At 41.4% G+C, this 20,403-nt stretch overlaps 1 protein-coding gene across 2 annotated transcripts in view; it reads right to left on the bottom strand.

Annotated features, from left to right (window-relative positions):
- col27a1b (collagen, type XXVII, alpha 1b) overlaps positions 1-20,403 on the bottom strand; it is a 483,649-nt gene that overhangs the window by 418,684 nt on the left and 44,562 nt on the right. The gene's annotated exons all lie outside the window — the stretch shown is intronic.

Raw genomic sequence — 20,403 nt, 5'->3', positions numbered from 1 at the left:
TGCTGAAAATCCCACTTTCAAAATCCCTTCATGACAGTTTCTGTCACCTTTTATAGGAAGTGAGTTCCAGGGAGTCAAGGTGTTTTTCTTGACACTACCTTTATAACTCTTGGACAAGATTTTAAATATGCTAATAGGGACATTGTTTATTGTGCAGAAAACATTCTGGCAGTCTGTTGTGAAAAACATATATACTTTGTATGTATTAAACATTCTTAATAAATATCTTTTCCAACCAAAAGGCATTTATTTTTAGCTCCAAGCAGAACATCCCTAGTTTCGCTTGTCAAGCTCTGTAACCACAATCTTTAATCCCTGGAACCAATTTGGGAAATCCTTTCTGCACCCGCTCTAGGAGCTTTTCAGACTTGCTATTTATTACACATATTTATAACACAATTAGTCAACTGCAAACTTTAAAATCCAAAACTTTCTTTTCACCATCAAAAAAAACCCACATTTAACTTTCACCTTTTAATACCAAGAGGAACAGGGTACATTCCTTTCAGAAAAGACTCACAAGGCAGAAGAAAAGGAAACGCCTCCCACACCTCCACCCCACCATCAGCCCATCCTTCGGTCATGATGGTCGATAACACAAATGACGCATTTCACTGTATGTTTTGATGTTAACGTCACAAATGAATCTGTATCTATCAATGTTGTGGTGTCTTAGGCTTTTCCCTTGCTGTCACTGAAGATGAAACAAATGCTAATATATACTGAGGCTTTACCACGCTCCCTGCTTTAGAGCAGGGGTTCGCAACCTGGGGTTCACGGACTCCTTGGTCAATGGTATTGGTCCATGGCATGAAAAAGGTTGGGTACCTCTGCATTACAGGAATGATAGTTCTATAGATATATTATATATTCAGATATATTAGAAACATTCTGATTCTAATATATCTGAATGTTTGCTGGCCCCTCCAGTTGTCAATGTCACATATACACAGTTATCACACTCTTCCCTTTGCCTTTATCACTGCACATTTTCAGGAGACACCCCCTGCATCAAACTAGCACTCTGCAGAGGGGATGTGTTACCTTACTGTTGTTCTGGATATCACTAATGACTAATTCAAATTCTAGTCCCGCAGACGAGGGGGGCATTTCATACGGAGTAACACAGTGGGCTTCAGTCAGATCAGGAGTTTTAGGAACGATTGTGCCATTTTTCCAAGGGAAGAAGTTTAACTCTAGTATGTACTCATCTAGATGAGATTTACAAGAGAGAATCATACATGGGAAGTGTGGCTGCTGAATGTTAAAATGGCTGATATTTTAATCCAACCTGGTTAACAGAATTTAAACAACATGGAAGAGGGAGGATTGGGGTGGGGTTCCATCTCTAATCTCTTGCAAATCCTTATGCAGAGTTAGGAGAGCATCCTTTGCAATCCACGTGTGAATAGGTCAGTGACATTCAAGAAGAATAGCGGATAATGCAGTCGATTCTTGGTGCTGTGGAAATATGGATGGAAGTCATCCAAAACCCTCAGTATAAACCTTTAAATCAGGGGTTCCCAAGCTTTTTAATGTCATGAACCCCGACAATTAACTGAGGGGGTCCACGGATCCCAGCATGGGAACAACCTGCTTTAAATGTTTAACAATCCTCAGGATGATTTTCTCTACTCGAGGTCGGAGAGAAAAAGTTCCTTCTGCCGCCCCCTTACACTGTGGACTAAAGGGACTGAATGCGGCATAGTCTGACCACCAATGATTGGATAAAACAACAGAAAGACGACAGGCAGAACTAAACAGGTACAAGTGTAGCACACTTCCATCAGCAGTGTTTTATAAAATGTCGGCTTCTCGATCCTTTGCCGTTTGGGGAGCTAGCGATATGGGATTAACTCATTGAACACCCTTGATGTATAGAGTTTGTGGACAGCTTTTTCTTCCCCTCCTCCAACAGGTATACCTGTCCTACCTAAGACATCACCCGGCAGCTCCAACTCACGTAGCATCTTAGCAGAAGCGCCACAGAAACATTTATAACAAAGGGGTAATGTGGAGAATTGACAGGGTACTTCATTCGAAATCCTGGTATAAAGCTCCCTGTTCCCCAGCTGGTCACTAGAGTTCCCTAACAGTACAGAAATAAACATCAAATGTATCCATACCATTTTAAATCATCCAGCTTCCGTGTGAGCTGCCAGTGATTTTTCCAACACAAGAAAACGTGACCCAACTTCACTTGGCACCACTCAAAACAGCACTACATGATGAATGATACCATTTACTGATATTCTAGGAACCAAAGTCCTTATCTGCATGAGCACGTACACAGTCGACTAAATTTTGCCAGCCACACAATTCTTGCGGAAAGGCCATTCTTGAAATTTCATCACACAAAAAAAACACTGAAGTTCATTTATATATTGATAACCCACTGAACTGTGTGGTCTAATCTTAATGTGAACTAGTCTGATTTTTTTAAGTGACAAATTGAAATTATTTCCTATTATTCTTGGCCAACTGAAGAAATTTAGATGTAATGTTAAGGGAAAGAGAAACCTATCCTTGACAGTACACAGCGTGTTGAAGGATTGAAACAACTGATGTATTGCAGTGTTTCTAGTTTCAAACGCTGCAGGAACCTGAGGATGTTTCAATGCAAGATGTGTAATAGAGCCAAGGGAATAAGCTATTGAGGGAAAAAATAGAACTCTGGTTGCACTGTGCATTAAAATTTAAGTCTGTTCCAAACTGGCTTTAATCCAATCTCCTCTATGCAGAAAACCACAAAAGTCGTCTATGCTGAACCAATTGCTGGAATGATTTGCAACAGGTCCACACATTCAACATTAATATTTTCATGAGATATTTAGAGCACAGTGCCTCAAAATGATGGAATGACATACTCGGACTGTAACCACGAGAAAGTCGGTAGGTGCTGGAAATCCAAAGCAACACCCACAGAAACTCAGCAGATCAGGCAGCATCTATGGTGAAGAATAGACAGGTGACATTTCAGGCCAAGATACTGAAAAGGAGGGGGGAGGGGGAAGATGCCAGAATAAAAAGGGGAGGGGAAGGAGGCTAGCTAGAAGGTGATAGGTGAAACCAGGTGGGTGGGAAAGGTAAAGGGCTGGAGAAGAAGGAATCTGATAGGAGAAAGGGAAGGAGGGTCCCAAGGGAGGTGATAGGCAGGTGAGAAAGGCAAGAATGAGGAATAGAAGAAAAGGGGAGGGGGAGTAAATTTTTCACTCTGACTATGTTACTCAAACCAGAATGTGTAGAATTAATTGAGGGCTAATCCGAGCACATCCTCAGGTTGTGTTGGTTATTAACGCAAATAAAACATTTCACTAATAAGAGAGAATCTGCAGATACTGGAAATCCGAGCAACACACACAAGATGCTGGAGGAACTCAGCAGGCCAGGCAGCACCTGTGGGGAAAAAAAGTACAGTGGATGTTTCGGACCGAAACCCTTTGGCAGGACGGTCTTAATTGTATTTATTGAGACACAACGCGGAGTAGAACCTTCTGGCCCTTTGAGCCGCACTGCCCAACAATCCCCCAATTCAATCCTCGCCTAATCACGGGACAATTTACAATCCCCTTTAACCTACCCACCAGTGTGTCTTTTTGAGTTGTATGAGGAAACCAGAGCTCCCCGGGGAAACCCATGCAGTCACGGGGAGAACGTACAAACTCCTTAAAGGCAGTGGCGGGAATTGAACCCGGGTCGCCTGTACAGTAGAGTGCTGTGCCTCTATTAAATAGCCCAGATTACTTAGTCCAGCTCCTGTTCTTTACATGTGGCTTAGCCATTTTTACTGACAGGAGAAAAGGCAAAGCGTGCTACTGACGCCTTAAAAACCAGTCACTTCAGGAAGTTGGGGCTCATCAGCCGTGGTTGGCAGCTCATCTAGGAGATGGAAAACTCTGATCTCAAACCTCCACTGCTTTGCGGCTGTAGCCACTCATGGGGAAGGCTTCCGGAGTAAACGCCGATGGAAAAATCCAGAGTTGGAGACCCTAAGGCAGTCCTATGTTGAGTTCTGCGACGCCGCTGGTGCCAAACTGTATCGGTCTCTGCCACTCCTTTGGGTTCGTCAGTTTGTGTGAAGAGGGGCAGCTTGTACTGCCACGGCTTGCGTATCTAGACAGCTAGGACCCAACTTTCATGGTCAAACCAGTCCAATGGTGGCCTCAAGAGGTACATGTGACAATAATACATACTGCATTATTTGTATGTATGTAAACTATACAGCATTTGTTTCCTGTCATCTATATAATAGTGGCAATTCATTGTTTTCTCATTGACTTCAATAGAATGAATTTCAGAAACAATGCTTTATATTTTTTCTAACAACATAAAAAGGAATTTGGTCCATCAACTCTTTGCCAGCCCTCACAGCATTCCCCCAATCCCCATTACCCACTTATTTCCCTTAACCTATTCTCCCTAATATATTCATCAACTCCTCCACATTCGCCTGCCACCCATTTACACAAGGGCAATATCAGAAATAGAATTTTATTTCTTAATCTATCTCACAACATGAGGGAGTAAAAATCTTTATGTTGCGTCTCCGTCGCAATGTACAAGCAATAAGGAAGGGAAATGTGGGAGGATATTGTCCAGACACGAAGATCAGAATCAGAATCAGGTTTATTATCACCAGCATGTGACGTGAAATTTGTTAACTTAGCAGCAGCAGTTCAATGCAATACATATCTAGCAGAGAGAAAATAATAATAATAATAAATAATATAAAATATAATAGTAAATAAACAAGTAAATCAATTACGTATATTGAATAGATTTTTTTAAATTTGCAAAAGCAGAAATACTCTATATTAAATAAAGTGAGGTAGTGTCCAAAGCTTCAATGTCCATTTAGGAATCAGATGGCAGAGGGGAAGAAGCTGTTCCTGAATCACTGAGTGTGTGCCTTCAGGCTTCTGTACCTCCTGCTTGATGGCAACAGTGAGAAAAGGGCATGCCCTGGGTGCTGGAGGTCCTTAATAATGGACACTGCCTTTCTGAGACACCACTCCTGGGTACTTTATAGGCTGGTGCCCAAGATGGAGCTGACTAGATTTACAACCTTCTGCAGCTTTTTTTGGTCCTGTGCAGTAGCCCTATATGTATATTGTATACATAATTGTTTGTATATATGTATGCAGTCAGATAGACAATCAGATCAATGTGTATTGATAAATCTGATGGCCTGGTGAAAGCAGCTGTCCCATAGTCTGTTGGTCTTGGCCTTGATGCTGTGGTACTGTTGCCAGACAGAAGCCCCTGAAACAGTTTGTGGTTGGGGTATGGTAATCGTAGACAATTACCAGACCAGCACATCGCTGGGGGCATTGGGGAGTTTTCTTGGTCCTGATGTCAACACAGACGGACCAGGACAAGCTGCTAGTGATAATCACACCTAGGAACTTGAAACCCTTAACCTCTTTGCTGTTTAATGTAGACAGGAACATGTGCACTGTCCCTCTCTCTGAAGTCAGCTCTTTTGTTTTCTTCACTCTGAATCATAGCACCATATCACTAAGAGACACTGACAATGCAAAATTGTGGTCCAAAGGAGTTTGCAGACAGTTCCTTAGTTGTAGCAAGTCAAGTGAAGTTTATGAAGATCAAGGACATGAAATAGGGCTTCATTCATCCACTGTTTCAGCACCAGGGGTGCCAATTTGGCTGCGATTTTAATTGGCATATGCAGGTACTCATTTTACATTACAAGCAGAAGCAATAGGCAGAGCAGACAGACTGTGACATCAAACCCCTGCTACAACAAGCTAATGACGAACAGTGTCAATAGGTACCAGGCTGCCATGCATTTTACATCCACAAAAATTCCAGCACTCAGCAGGAGCAAGAGCTACATCCCTACAAAAACATAGGGGCTATTTAAAGGGACCAAAGGTCAAGGATTTGATAACGGTGGAAAGGAGCTTGTTGGCATTGAATATTTGAGTCTTCAGTTCAGAGCTCGAGTCAAAGCTGAAAATAACCCTAAATTTAAGCGTAAATCTGTTGCTGCCAATCATTGTGCTTTGGTGGCTAATCCTTTAGGTCTGCAGCTTAATGTCAAGAAATCTTTTCCTCTTATTGTGCCAGCAGTAGTATGCAGAGGGAACTGAGTGATTCTCAGTTGAGTGATAAAGAGCATCCAAATGATTCAAGGATCCAGAGACTGTGCATCTCATCTTGCTTGTGCCAGATGAGAATCCAATGGATACAGAGACACTCCTTGAATGTTCAGCTGGTCTTCAACTCGTTACAAACATTGCTGTCTATTAAATGAGGAGCAATCAGGACTTCTTTATCCTTTTGTATTTATTAATGAACACTATCAGAATCGGAATCAATATCACTGGTATATTGGTAACTTCACAAAAACAGTACAATGAAATACAGGATAAATAAATATAGAGAAAAAAGCGGAGTTACATATATATGTATGTATGTATGTATGTATGTATGTATATGATGATGATGATGATGACAACATCAACTCAGGCCTGACCGGCCAGCGTTGGGTATTTTCATGCCTTACAAGGCGCAGATCGGAAGGCTGTGTGGGGCGCCATTCCTTGCACAGACATTTCGCAGTATTTTTCTTTATTTTACGAGGTCGAGTTGCGAGCTCAACACTCAACCCAGCACAGATGGAAAGCGTACTCGGGAGCGGCCCGACTGGATTCGAACCCGGGAACCTCCATTACGGAGTCCGGCGCTGATGTCACTGCGCCACCAGCCAACCTGATGTACGTATAGCTGTGTGTGTGTATATGTATATATATATATAAAATAGTTAACTTAAAATAAGTAGGACAAAATAACAGAAATAAAAAAGTAGTGAGGTAGTGTTCATGGGTTCAATGTTCATTCAGAAATTGGACGGCAGAGGGGAAGAAGCTGTTTCTGAATCGCTGAGTGTGTGCCTTTAGGTTTCTGTACCTCCTTCCTGACAATAACAGTGTGAAGGGGGCATGTCCTGAGTGGTGGGGGACCTCACTGATGGACGCCACCTTCCTAAGGCACCGCTCCTTGAAGATGTCTTGGATACTACGGAGGGTGGTACCCATAAAAGAGCTAATTTTACAAGTTTCTACAACTTACTTCAATCTTGCACAGCAGCTTCCCCCCCACCCCCACCCCAATACCAGACAGTGATGCAACCAGTCAGAATGCTCTCCACAGTACATTTGTAGAAGTTTTCAAGTGTTTTAGTTGACCAAATGTCCTGAAACTCCAAATGAAATAAACCACTGTTTTGCCTTCAGTATAGCTGCATCAATATGTTGCTTCCAGGTTAGGTGCTCAGAGATATTGATACACAGGAACTTGAAATTGTTTACTCTCTCCACTTCTGATCCCTCTATAAGGATTGGTTTGTGCTCCCTTATCCTACTCTTACTGAAGTCCACAATCAGTAGTGTGGATGTGTGAAAGTTCACAGGCCGTGGAAACACGTAGCAGGTCATGCCACAATAATGGAAAAAGAAAAACAATTAACATTTCAGATCAAAGTTCAAAGATCAAAGTAAATTTATTATCAAACTGCATATATATCACCATATACAACGCTGATATTCATTTTCTTGTGGGCATAATCAATAAATCTAATAACCATAATCAATGAAAGACTGCAACAACAGGGAGGACAACTAGTGTGCAGAAGACAATGAACTATGCAAATACAAAAAGAAAGATAAAAAAGAAATAATAATAATAATAATTACAATTAAATAAATAAACAATAACTATCAAGAACATGAGATGAAGAGTTCATGAAAGTGAGTCCAAAGTTTGTGGAAATCAGTGATGGGCCAAGTGAGTTGAGCGAAGTTATCCCCTCTGCTTCAAGAGGGTGGTGTGACTCCTGAAGCTCCTGTACCTCCTTCCTGATGCCAGCAGTGAGAAGAGAGCGAGACCTGGGTGGTGGGAGTCACTGATGGTGGATGTTGCTTTTGTGCGACAATGCTTCATGTAGGTGTGCTCAATGGTGGGGAGGGCTTTACCCATGATGGACTGGGCCGTACCTACTATGTTTTGTAGGATTGTCCATTCAAGGGCATTGGTGTTTCCATACTAGGCTGTGATGGCAGCCAGTCAATATACTTGCCACCACACATCTACAGTTTTAGATGTCATGCTAAATCTTCGCAAATCCTAAGGAAGCAGAGGCACTCTGCCACGCCTTCTTCATAATTGCACTTACGTGATAGGCCCAGGACAGATATTCCTCACTACACGTTCGAATAAGAAAACCTAGAATTTCCCATGGTAGGGGAGTCTAGGACAAGAGGGCACGACTTCAGGATTGAAGGATGTCCATTTAGAACAGAGATGCAGAGAAATTACTTTGGTCAGAGGGTGGTAAATCTGTCAAATTTGTTGCCACGAGTGGCTGTGGAGGCCAAGACATTGGGTGTATTTAAGGCAGAGATAGATAAGTTCTTGATTAGCCAAGGCATCAAAGGGTATGTGGAGAAGGCAGGGTAGTGGAGATGACTGGAAGAATTGCATCAGCCCATGATTGAAGAGCAGAGCAGACTCGATGGGCTAAATGGCCTACTTCTGCTCCTATATCTTATGGTCTTATGGAACAAGGGAGCTGGTTGTGAGATAAGACTGTAGAATGTGCATGTTAAAAAATTAAGAGACACAGGAGACCGTGGAAGTAGAATCTGAAGTCACACACACGATGCTGAAGGACCTCAGCAGGTCCGGCAGCATCTATAGTGGGAAATGGAGAGTCGACATTTTGAGTCAAGACCCTTCATCCAGTCCATTTGAACAGCTCAACCCAAAACATCGACTGTCCGTTTCCCTCCATATATGCTGCCTTACCCGCGAGGCTCCTCCAGCATTAAAAATTAGCTGCTTTCAGATGATGGTAGAGTAAAGGTGCAAAGCGGGAGCAGCCCGAAAATCACTCCTTGTAGAACACCAGACATTAAAATATCAACACCTGGATCCATTGTTAGTCATTCTCTGGCCATGTATGAGTAAGTGTGTATTAAACCACAACTGTAATATTATTAAATTGAATAACACTCTGACAGCATTGTCAACTACTTCAAGAAAATTGCTATAATCGGCACCAACTGGGTTGAACTGACGTGAGCATCCAAAACTAATTTGTATTGCTATGTACTGAGAAAATAAACAATGAAGTTGGAGCCACCTGGAAATTCTAATCAAAAATGCAAACTTTTTAAGCAGTCTGCACCAGACCGTGAGGTTACATATTAATTGGTGGTGATCCCAGCATTATTTTCCAGTGCTTTCTAATTTAGGCCACAAAACTATGAATAAATATAAGAAAACAAAACTGGCTAAAGCTTTCATTTGAAGAATGGAGATTACTTGTAATCCAACCACTGAGCATGTAGATACAAAGTTATCAGCAAATAGTGGGTTCAGTCACGTGGGCAGAATGAAAGTTCATTGCATCAAAATGTTCTATTCATATCAGAGTCTAAACAAAACACGGTTTACAACTGTCCTCTCCCAAAAGACCACATCCTTCTTTAATCAGAATAGAATCTCAGTCTTAAATTAAAAAAAGGTTTGTTCTCTCAGAAACTAACTGCATAATCAATTCCAAACAGTTCTGAAACTGTAATATTTTAAGCTTAAGATTATCTTAAATTCAAGAATAAAGTTCAAAGAAAATTAATTATCAAAGTACATTTACGTCACCATGAACAACCCTGAGATACATTTTCTGAGATACATAGTAAATCCAAGAAAACACAACAGAATCGTGTTTTCTGATTTGATGGAGATGGACGTGGAAGCACAGAGGAACATCTGGAAAAGTTTCTGAAACGCTCATTCGCTGCTGTCGTTACTGCATGGTCGGGAATCTTTCGGAGGGAAGGCCTCAAAATCCCCGGCTTTGCCTGCTGTTGGCGACCGAGATGGAGGTCGAATCGTTCGGACAGAGATGGCGCTCAGTACTCGGTGTCGGAGAGCTGATCAGAGCTCAAAGCTTTCGGGTAACTCAGAGTCGGACCGTGGTCGGGTATGGCAGGGAGAGTTTTTCTTCCTTCTCCCATCTGCGTGAGATGTGGGGCATTTGTGAGACTTGGAACTTTTACTGTGCTCATGAACTTCTTCATCAAGTTATGGTACTGTTGCACTGTGGTAACTACATGTTATAATTACGTGGTTTGGTTAGTTTTTTTCAGTCTTGGTCTGTCCTGTGTTTTGTGATATCACACCAGAGGAAATATTGTATCATTTCTTAATGCATGCATTACTAAATGACAATAAAAGAGGACTGCGTGTCTTCATAATCTAAAGAATCAATGAAAGATCACACCCAACAGGACGGACAAACAACCAATGTGCAAAAGGCAACAAAGTGTGCAAATACAAAACAGAAAAGAATAATGATAATAAATAAATAATATCAAGTACATGAGATGAAGAACCTTGCACTGACTGCTTACTTCCCTTACATCTCCTGCTGGTAACCCGTCTGCTATCTGCCATATGTACTCTGGGTGGGACCACTTCAGTAGAAGTTTCATTTATGGCATTTTCAGCCTTCCAGATGGCCTGAACACATCCAGCTCAAACTCCATCCAGTTTCTTGACGTTGTCAGTCAGGAGATGATGTTGGGTGCACTTCCTGCAGATGCAGACTTCTAGGTGACTACTTGATACCCAGAAATCCCACATATCACAGGAGGAGTGTTCTACTGCTTTAACAACCCTGCATACACTAACTAAGGACTAAAAGCTTACCTGTTCTTACCTGTGCCTTCCCTCTGAAACCTTTGAGTTTTGCATTTACCTAGGTTACTTGAAATGTTATATTTTGCCTGATTATTAAATGGCACTTTATTTTTCACATTGATATACTTAACCTTTTTTTCATCTAGCTCATCTAGAACATTTCACCTCTATACCGATTACTCCCAGCTCTGCTTGGGCACCAGTGTGTTCAAGTCAATGGACTGCTTGTCCGACATCCTCAACTACGTGGGCAGAAATTTTACTTGAGAAAATGATGGGAAGATTAGAACAAATATCTTTGGAACCACTCAAGATTTTATGCACTGGCCACCCAGCCCATATCTCTTCCTGCAATTGTCTAAAAGTCAATCAGATTATTCTCACCTTGATGTTTGGTGATGTATCTGGCTTCAAGATAACCTCAGATGCATAGCTGTCTTAATAGTAAGACGATCTATTTCAATCTGACAAAGGGTCCAGGATCTCAAGCATTAACCATTTCGCTTTCCACAGATACTTTCTGGAACACCTAACTGTAATCCCAACTCTGACTTCAGATCTCAGCCTATCTGTTAATCAAATCAATAATTTGGCCTCACTTCCAAGAACTTCAATATCCTTTTGCAACTATGATATCTTTTGGACGTACTCTGCAAAGATATGGTGATTGTATACCTTTTACTATTGGAAGATACAATGCCTTATGTCATGTTCATCTTTGCTAACTGTCAGTCTCTCAGCTGGCTGAGATTTCCTGCAGGGCAAGATTATCAGGAGAACCATCATATGCATATGTCACCTATGTTGTCTCTCACTTTCTATTACTAGTCTGTCAATATTTGTTTACACCAAATACAGTAGGTAAAGCTGATCTAAAATTAAACTGAGTTTTCAATTGCATATACGGTGTAAAACAAAACTGTTAATCCACATGTTTAGGACTTTGTGGTGTCAGATGGACAGATTTTCTGGACTATCAAATGTAATATTATTAATACACCAATGCACCTTCATTACATGTTCAATGATGATACAGAGCAGAATCATAAGTTTTCCAGTGAATGTAGTAATGTTAATGGAAGCATGTGGAAACAAGCCTCTGGTGAGTTTCATGGTGAGTGTCTGAGAAACAAAACCAGTCAATAAACTCTCCATCACATATCTGTATATGTTTGTCAAAAGTTCTAGATGTCGTGCCGAATCTTCACAAACTTCTAAGGAAGTAGAGGTCCTGCTGTACTTACTTCATAATTTCACTTACGTACTGGGCCCAGAACAGATACTCAGAAATTATAACACCGAGGAATTTAAAGTTGTTGGCCCTCCCCATCTGTGATCCTCCAAAGAGGTCTGGCTCATGGACCTCCTGTTTCCTCCTCCTGAAGTCAATAATCAGCTCTTTGGTCTTGCTGACATTGAGTGAGAGGTTGTTGTACTGGCACCACTCAGCCAGATTTTCAATCTCTTTCCTGTATGTTGATTCACCACTACCTTTGACTTGGCCAAGAACAGTGGTGTTGTCAGCAAACATAAATATGGCTTTGGAGTCGTGTGTACTTTTACAGTCATAAGTATAAAGCGAGTAGAGCAGGGGGCTAAGCACACAGCCTTGTGGTGCACCTGTGCTATTGGAGATTGTGGAGGAGACGCTGCTGCCAATCTGAACAGACTAGGGTCTGCAAGTGAGGAAAATGAGGATCCAATTGCACAAGGAGGTACTGTGGCCAAGATCTTGAAGCTTATTAATTAACCTTGAGGGGATAATAGCATTGAATGCAGAGCTGTAGTCACTAAAGAACACCTGATTTATGCATCTTTGCTGTCCAGATATTCGTGAAAAGCCAATGAAATGGCATCTGCTGTGAACCTGTTGCTCCTGTAGGCAAATTGGAGTGGATCCAAGTCGCTTCTCAGGCAGGAGTTGATGTGTTTCATCACCAACCTCTCAAAACACTTCATCCAGTGGATGCAAGTGCTACTGAATAATAGTCATTGAGGGAGGAATAATTAGGCACAGGTGTAATTGAAACCTGTTTGGCTGCCAAAGCGAGAGATTAAAAATATCAGTGCACACTCCAGCTAGTTGATCAACACAGATCTTTAGTACATGTCCAGGTACCCCATCTTGGTTGGATGATTTCTGGGGATTCATCCTTCTTAAGGATGCTACATGTCAGCCCCAGAGACTGAAATCACAGGGTCATCAGGAGCGGTCAGAGTTCATGAAGGTTCCTCCATTTTTTGATGATCAAAGTGAGCATAGAAAGCATTGAGCTCATCCGGGAGTGAAGCCTTGTTGTCGCCTATGTTATTTGGTTTCACTAATTAATAGCAATTAAGCCCTGCCACAGTTGTCAAGCATCTCCCAGCGACTCAGCATTGGATCAGAATTGGCACTTCACACGTGAAATGGTTTTCTGGAGATCATACCTAGATGTTGTGTGTTATACTCGGTCATCAGATCTGGCCCTCAGCAAATTCTGGATCCCATTCTTCATCCAGAGGTTGGAGAATACCCTGAATGATTTTGTGGGGACGCAGTCATCAGCAACTGTTTTAATAAAGATCCTGACAACAGTGCTGTATTCATTCAGATCACCTGATGTGTCCTTGAACATGGCACAGTCCACTGACTTAAAGCAATCCTGTAGTCGGTCCGAGTCTCCGATAACCATTCTTTGTTGTCCTTATCTCTGGAGTCTTGCTCTTTACTCTCTGCCAGTATTCAGACAGGAGGAGAACAGCCAAGTGATCAGATTTCCTGAAATGTGGTTTAAACAGGGAGCGGTAGGTGTGTTTGGGACCTCTGGTGCCACAGGTTATATGCTGGTGATAACTGGGGCAGAGATTTTTTTCAAGCAAGCCTGATTGAAATCCCTGACTGTGATTTGAAATGTGTCCCCAAGGTGGGCTATTTCAGGCTTGAGATGTATCTCAAGTGCCTTGTTAACATCAGCTTTTGTATAGTGCGGTCATAATCACAGAGGAGAACTCGCTCGTTAAGTAGAATGGTTCACACTTAATTGTTAGATGTTCCCGGTCAGGGGAACAAGAATGTGACAAAACCAAGACCACTGTGCTCGAGTACCACGGAGAGTTTAATCATGAAACGCAGACCCCCCCCCCCCCCGCCCACCTACTGCCTTCTCTGAATCAGCAGTTTGGTCCACCCTGTGTATTGAGAAGCCCCTGGGTCTACTCACCGTATCCGGTGTTTTCAGACTGAGCCATATCTCTGTGGAATACAAAACATAGCAACTCCTCACTTCCCTCCAATACAGCAATCTTTATTTTAGGCCCTCAGTCTTCTTCCCTAGCAAATGTACATTTGCTAACAAAATGCAGGGTGGAGGAACTTCCACTGCTTGGCTTTTCAGCCTGGCTTGGAGTCCTCCCCGCCTCTCTCTCTTCCAGCTATAGTAATGTACCTTCGTCCACTTAAAGGAGCCGTACCTGCATGCTTGAATCTGCCAAATCCTTCAGAAGATTGTGAAACGGTTAGTTCATTAAGATGGTTTAACGGTACGTTGCTTAAAGGGAAATTACAGGCTGCAGGTTACAGTGAGCATAAATCAGAACAAGTATATTTAGGAGTTTTACAAGCAGCTCACAACATGGTTCAAAAACGCCATCTTGGACTAAAGTCAATTTACTTTTAAATTTAATTTAAAATAAAAGTAAATTTGAATACTATCATAAACTTTTATTTATCTTAATAAAATACTTTCAAAGATTACGTTTTATGAGTGCATTGTGTTCTTGGAAATTTAAACAATTTGATTCAATTTTACAATGCCATTTTCCAACTTAGCCTCTCACCCCCCCCCCACACCCCTTTAAAGGGCCCCACTTTTCCCTGCCTTCCTCATTACCGCCACACTTCCACCATTCGGCTCATTAGACATTCTTGGCTATAAACTTTTTCATTCTGTGGTAAGTGCCAAGATCCCGTTATCATAATTAATTTGCAGGTTTTTTTAGTGATTTTGAAATGTATCAAGGCATCCTCTTAACAATAAAGAAGTTCAGCAAATGTATTGAAGCCTTTTTTTCTCATCTTTTAAACAGAGTGGTGAATTCACAATGTAATGCCTTGGGTGCTAAAAGCCCTGTATTACCTTGGTTTAACACTCATCTATGTGCAAGGCTGTTTGTCTGTGAGAGACATCTTAACTCAGCATGATCAAGTTTGCACATGGGATCACCCAACAATCGGACGGTAGGTAACAGATTAGTCTCCTCCCAAGCCTACAGTAACAGCCAAATGCAGCATCCTTCCCTAGCTTTGGCTTATAGGAATAAACATTGACAACAATTTTGAAAGAAAATGGATGGTATTTGAGGAAGAAAGCATGGTGCAGCTGCATGCTCAGAAATGGCATTGAATGAGACTAAAGGAAGCAAGACCCTTATTGTTATGAGGATCATTCTTGGTACATTTCAAAATCACTTACAAAAAATTGCAAATTAATAGCAAGTTCTTGGCATTTACCACAGCTCGTGGTACAGATAGACTTGTAAGAGTTGGAAAGGAAAGGTTTCGGTCATTGAACATGGAAAAAAGGGAAATCTGAAAATTAATTATCAGCAAAATTGGTATGATGAGAAAGAAGTGTCAAATGATAATATACTTCATTATATTTCTGCCTTAAACGTCATTAAATATCTAATTCAAGATGTTCTAGAGCAAGAGTAGTTCAGAGAAACTGCCCTTGATTGATTTTGGTGTGGGGTGGGGTGGTTGGTAAGGTGAAGAACCCAACAGGCCTGGAAGAGAGAAAGATGCAAATCATATTCAGAATTAAAGATAAAAGCGCTTTGTGCAACAACCATGAAAACATTGAACATATAACAGTGCAGTGCAGGAACAGCTTGTAAATGTTATGCTGCACTAATTAAATCAGTAATCAAATGCAACTAAAATAATCCTATCTGCCTACACAATGTCCATACCCTTCCATTTCCTGCCTGTATAAGAAACTCTTGAATGCCTCTGTCTTCGTTGTCTCCACCACCACGCCATGCAGGGCATTCCAGACAGCCACCACTCTCCTTGTAAAAAAAAAAGCTGCCTAATATCTCCTTTGAACATTACTCCTTTCACCTTAAATGCATGCACTCTTGTATCAGATATTTCAACCCTGGGAATAAGATACCAACTGTCTACTCTGTTTATACCTCTCATAATCTTATATGCCTCTCCAGAGTAAACAACCCCAGTTTGTACAAACTCTCCTTATAGCACGTGCCCTCGAATCCAGTCAGCATCCTGGTGAACCTCTTATGCACCTTCTCCAAACCCTGGATATATTCCTATAATCGGGCAACCAGGAATGAATACAGTACTCCAAGGTAACCTAAGCAAAATATTATAAAGCTGCAACTCTTGACTTCAATTCCTTGACTGATAAAGGCGGGCACACCATATGCCTTTCACATCAAAGTCTAAGGAGAGAATTTCCACAGGGCTGTTGCTGCCTAACTTTATCAGTAACCTTGATAAAACATTACCTGTTTATTCTAAGATTTTCAGAGAAAATCTGGCTGGATTTGGAGAGCTCCAGTTCCAGTCACTCTTATATTACCTTTCCAAAAGACACAAAGCATTCTGTTCCCTCCTTCATCCATCTATCTCAACATTCATTTCACAAGACTCACTTTCTAATGATAGCCCAGGGGAGAAAAATTCTGTTAGGGTATATTTTGGAGTTAGGGTATATAACAAATATTATCTCCAATCACAGCAGCAACCAGATATGAATATGGATTGTAGACTGAATTTAAAATACAGCTCCGAATAGTAAATTGCAGACCAGGAAACACCAAATTGACTGAGCAACATATACAAAATGTTGGAGCAACCCAGCAGGCCAGGCAGCATCTATGGAACAAAGGACAGTTGACATTTCGGGCTGAGACCCTTCGGCAGGACACTTGGCCTGAAACGTCAACTGTTCTGTACTTTATTCCCATAGATGCTACCTGGCCTGCTGAGTTCCTCCAGCATTTTGTGTGTGTGTCGCTTGGATTCCCAACATCTGCAGATTTTCTCGTTTGTGACCAAATTGACTGATATATGTCTGCATATGCATGAATGCATTCAACATCCCATTGCATGAATACGACCCAGAGACGACAGCACTTAATAACCTTTTCCGGTGCATTGGTAGGAAGACCCAGGAATTTGAAAACTACGTGCAACTCAAGAGAAGCATGATGCAGGCATTGTAACTATAAAAATTGTCCTGTTACCCTTGTTCTTTAACATATAAAGATGTGCTGTAATGTTGGATAGGGGAGTCTCTGTCTGTCTGTCTGTCTCTCACGACGCCAAAGGCTGTCAGCTTGTGTGTGTCCCAAGTAAAGACGCTTATGACTTTTTTTTAATTTACCAGCCGTTTCTCTCTGGTAACCATGCACAGTTACAGCATTGCAACACTTCCATCCACTGTTTATATATAAACAGTAATGTGCATTTAAAATGAGCTGATAAATTCATTAAATTTTGGAAAACACCATAATGGGCAGGGTCATTTGTGTTTCAGCCATGCGTTGAATAAGGGCCCCCTGTGCTATTCCCAGAATTGCACTTTGCTCTTCCAGTCACGGAGACCTCACGTCTGCAGCCAGAACAGCGCAGTCCGCCAACAGCAAACGTGCCTCACGAACAGAACTCGGAGCCCCGTCTCCCAAAGGCACGACTGACAGCACTTTGTACTGTTTCTGAATATTTCAGATCATCACTTCAGTTAAACATTCTGAATAATATCAAAGAGTTGTAATTTATTCTAATATGTTTTAAAGTAATACATTTAATTTACCTGGTGTAAAGTAACTGAAACTTTAACCTATGCGGTCACAGGGAGAACGTACAAACTCCTCACAGATGTTGTGGAGCAGACTTGATAGCCTAATTCTGCTCCCATATCTTATGGCCTAATGAGAACTAAAAAAAGTTAGAAATCAAAAGTATTTTAGATTGTCAGAAAGTGAGCAAGATGGAGAGAAGAGAGTGATTCTTTTTTATATATGGTAATGCTGTTGGGCTTCCATCATCTGATTTCTGATGATGTAGAAATCTCCATATGTAATGTACATCCCTGTTGCCTTGCACTAAAATCTGTTTCCAGTTCCAGACAGGATTACACAGTTTAGACAGCTGCAGGCCTTGAATCATAGCAGCTACCCAGGAATCTGTGCTCACCAACATCTTTATGACAGTTATTACAGTTACACACTTAATCTGTGTTGTTGGAACTTAAATTACAACAGTAGCAAGGACAGTTAGGATAGTTCTGCTTGGATCTGGCACAGACTAACTGCTCAAATAGGATTCTTTTATGCTCTAGTAGTCTCTGATTCTGTGAAGCCTGCTTTGCTGTACATGAAGGCATCTTCCTGTTGTTAAAAAAAAAGAGTAGCAAGGTTGACAGAAGCTGACTTCCAGGACTAGAAATTATTTTATTTATTTATAGAGATACAGTGGAGAATGGGCCCGTTCTGCCCTTCGAGTCACGATACCCGGCAACCCCTGCTTTAATCCGAGCCTAATCACAGGACAATTTACAATGACCAACTAACCTACCAGCCAGTACGTCTTTGGACTGTGGGAGGAAACCGGAGCACCCGGAGGAAACCCACGAGGTCACGGGGAGAACGGACAAACTCTTTACAGACAGCGTCGGGAATTGAACCCGGGTCGCTGCTACTGTAAAACGTTGGGCTAACCACTACGCCACCGTGCTGCCCATTTAAGTATCGGTCACTTAATACAGGTATTTATGAGTAGGCAATTGGCAGATCCTGCATAAATCTGTGGAAGAGCAGAATAAATAAAAGATAAAAGAATAAAGACCGAAAGCACTGTGTTAAGCCACTGTGTCTAACTTGCAACAGCTCTTCATCTAGAAGACTACACCACCTGACCTGACTCCCATTTCCAAATTACGTCCCATGTAAAGCCATGCAACATAAACTGAGCCTCTGTCTGTGGACCCTATTTCAATGGCAGCGTTCAATGCTAAGGGATCTTACTTTTCATACAATTGCAAGTCTATGGGCAAAGGGCTACTGTAGACATACTATTGCTGGTCATCTCGATCCTCTTCTGAGGTCTAACTGAAGATACGAAAAATGGCATTCATTTTACTTGAAAGAGAAAAATTTGAAAACAAATTAAATCTCTGAACTATACTCTGACCTATACTTCACAGCTTTTGGTCCCTTTGTTTTCTTTTCACCCAACTTCCTTATAAATATATCAACCGGAGCGTTTCATTAAAAGTTTATCACTCCACCATCCTCTCTTGTATTTATTTCTCCCCTGCCCTGTCTGCCACGAAAAATAATCTGTTTTAGCTCAATTTTGATGAAAGGTTCTCAACCTGAAACATTAACTCTGCTTCTCCTTCTTTGCTTTCTGAAGATGCTTTCTGATCTGCAGCATTTTCTGTCTTTATTCTAAATAAGGAACTGTTCAAATAATGTTTTCCAAACAAACCTTAACCCACTGTTAGGTAAGAAAGCAACTCTGAGTACCGAGAACAATAGTATCTTTGCCTGGATTTGATTCCATTCCTTCAACTTCCTGCCTAGGAAGGCTATAAACCTAACATTGTGTCAATTCCCAATACTACCCGAATGATTAATGAACATTAGGAAGTGAGAATATATCTCCCCCAAGAGGCCACATTGACGCAACCTATCATGCTCTACTAAAAATGTGAGTGTCATTGCTTTGGATGGGGTTGCTCAGTGATTAATTCCACACGTTTTGTCACCCTAAACCTAATCCTGCATACTCCTTCAGAAAAAAGGTGAGACAATAATGTTGCAACCCACACAAAATGCTGGAGAACTCAGCAGGCCAGGCAGCATCTATGGGAAAGGGTTAACAGTCGATGTTTCGGGTCAAGACCCTTCAGCAAGATTGGAATGGAAGATGAGAAGTCAGTGCAAGGACTTGGGGGGAGGGGAGGAAGAAGTACAAGGTGGTAGATGATTGGTGAATTCAGGGTGGGGGGGAGTTCAAGGTGGTACGCGATCGGGGGCATGGAGGGGAGGAAGCAGTACAAGGTGGTAGATGATAGGTGAAACTGGGAGGACGAGAAGGATGGAGTAAAGAGCTCAGAAGTTAATTGGTGAAAGAGATAATGTTGTAAATTAGTTTTGAACATTGATAACGGCCCATATCTACTACTCTTGAAAAATTGAAATAATTTTTCACATTATCTAGAAACAAATATAACTATTTCAGATTCACCATTTCCTGTACCTGCTTTCAAGTCTAGTATAGATGCATCACACAACACATTGCAGTACAGCATTTTCTCTTAACCCAAAGATGGACTTCACATTAGCTACACTAAGGAAATGTTTGCACATTTTACCATCTCTAACAGAAGAAAATATATAGTTAAGCACAGTATTCGCCAAATTGAGGACTAGTTACCAACATTAGTTTATATCCAAAACAAAATCCAATATATAAACAAATGATCCATTTTGTTTGTTTTTCTTTTGTGGAAGGAGGGATTTGGGGGTCAATGTGCCTGAGCCGTTTTGCTTGAATTTTTTTGCGTGGGAAGAGGGATTTGGGGTGGGGGAGGGTCGATGTGCCTGTTCTGTTTTTGTTCGGGTTTTTTTGTGGGGAAGTGAGATTTGGGGGTGGATGAT

The sequence above is a fragment of the Mobula hypostoma genome, chromosome 21 (genome assembly GCF_963921235.1).
Source record: "Mobula hypostoma chromosome 21, sMobHyp1.1, whole genome shotgun sequence".
Lineage (NCBI taxonomy): Eukaryota > Metazoa > Chordata > Chondrichthyes > Myliobatiformes > Myliobatidae > Mobula > Mobula hypostoma.
The sequence above is the reverse complement of the archived record's forward strand: the minus strand, read 5'-3'. Positions and strand labels throughout refer to the sequence as shown.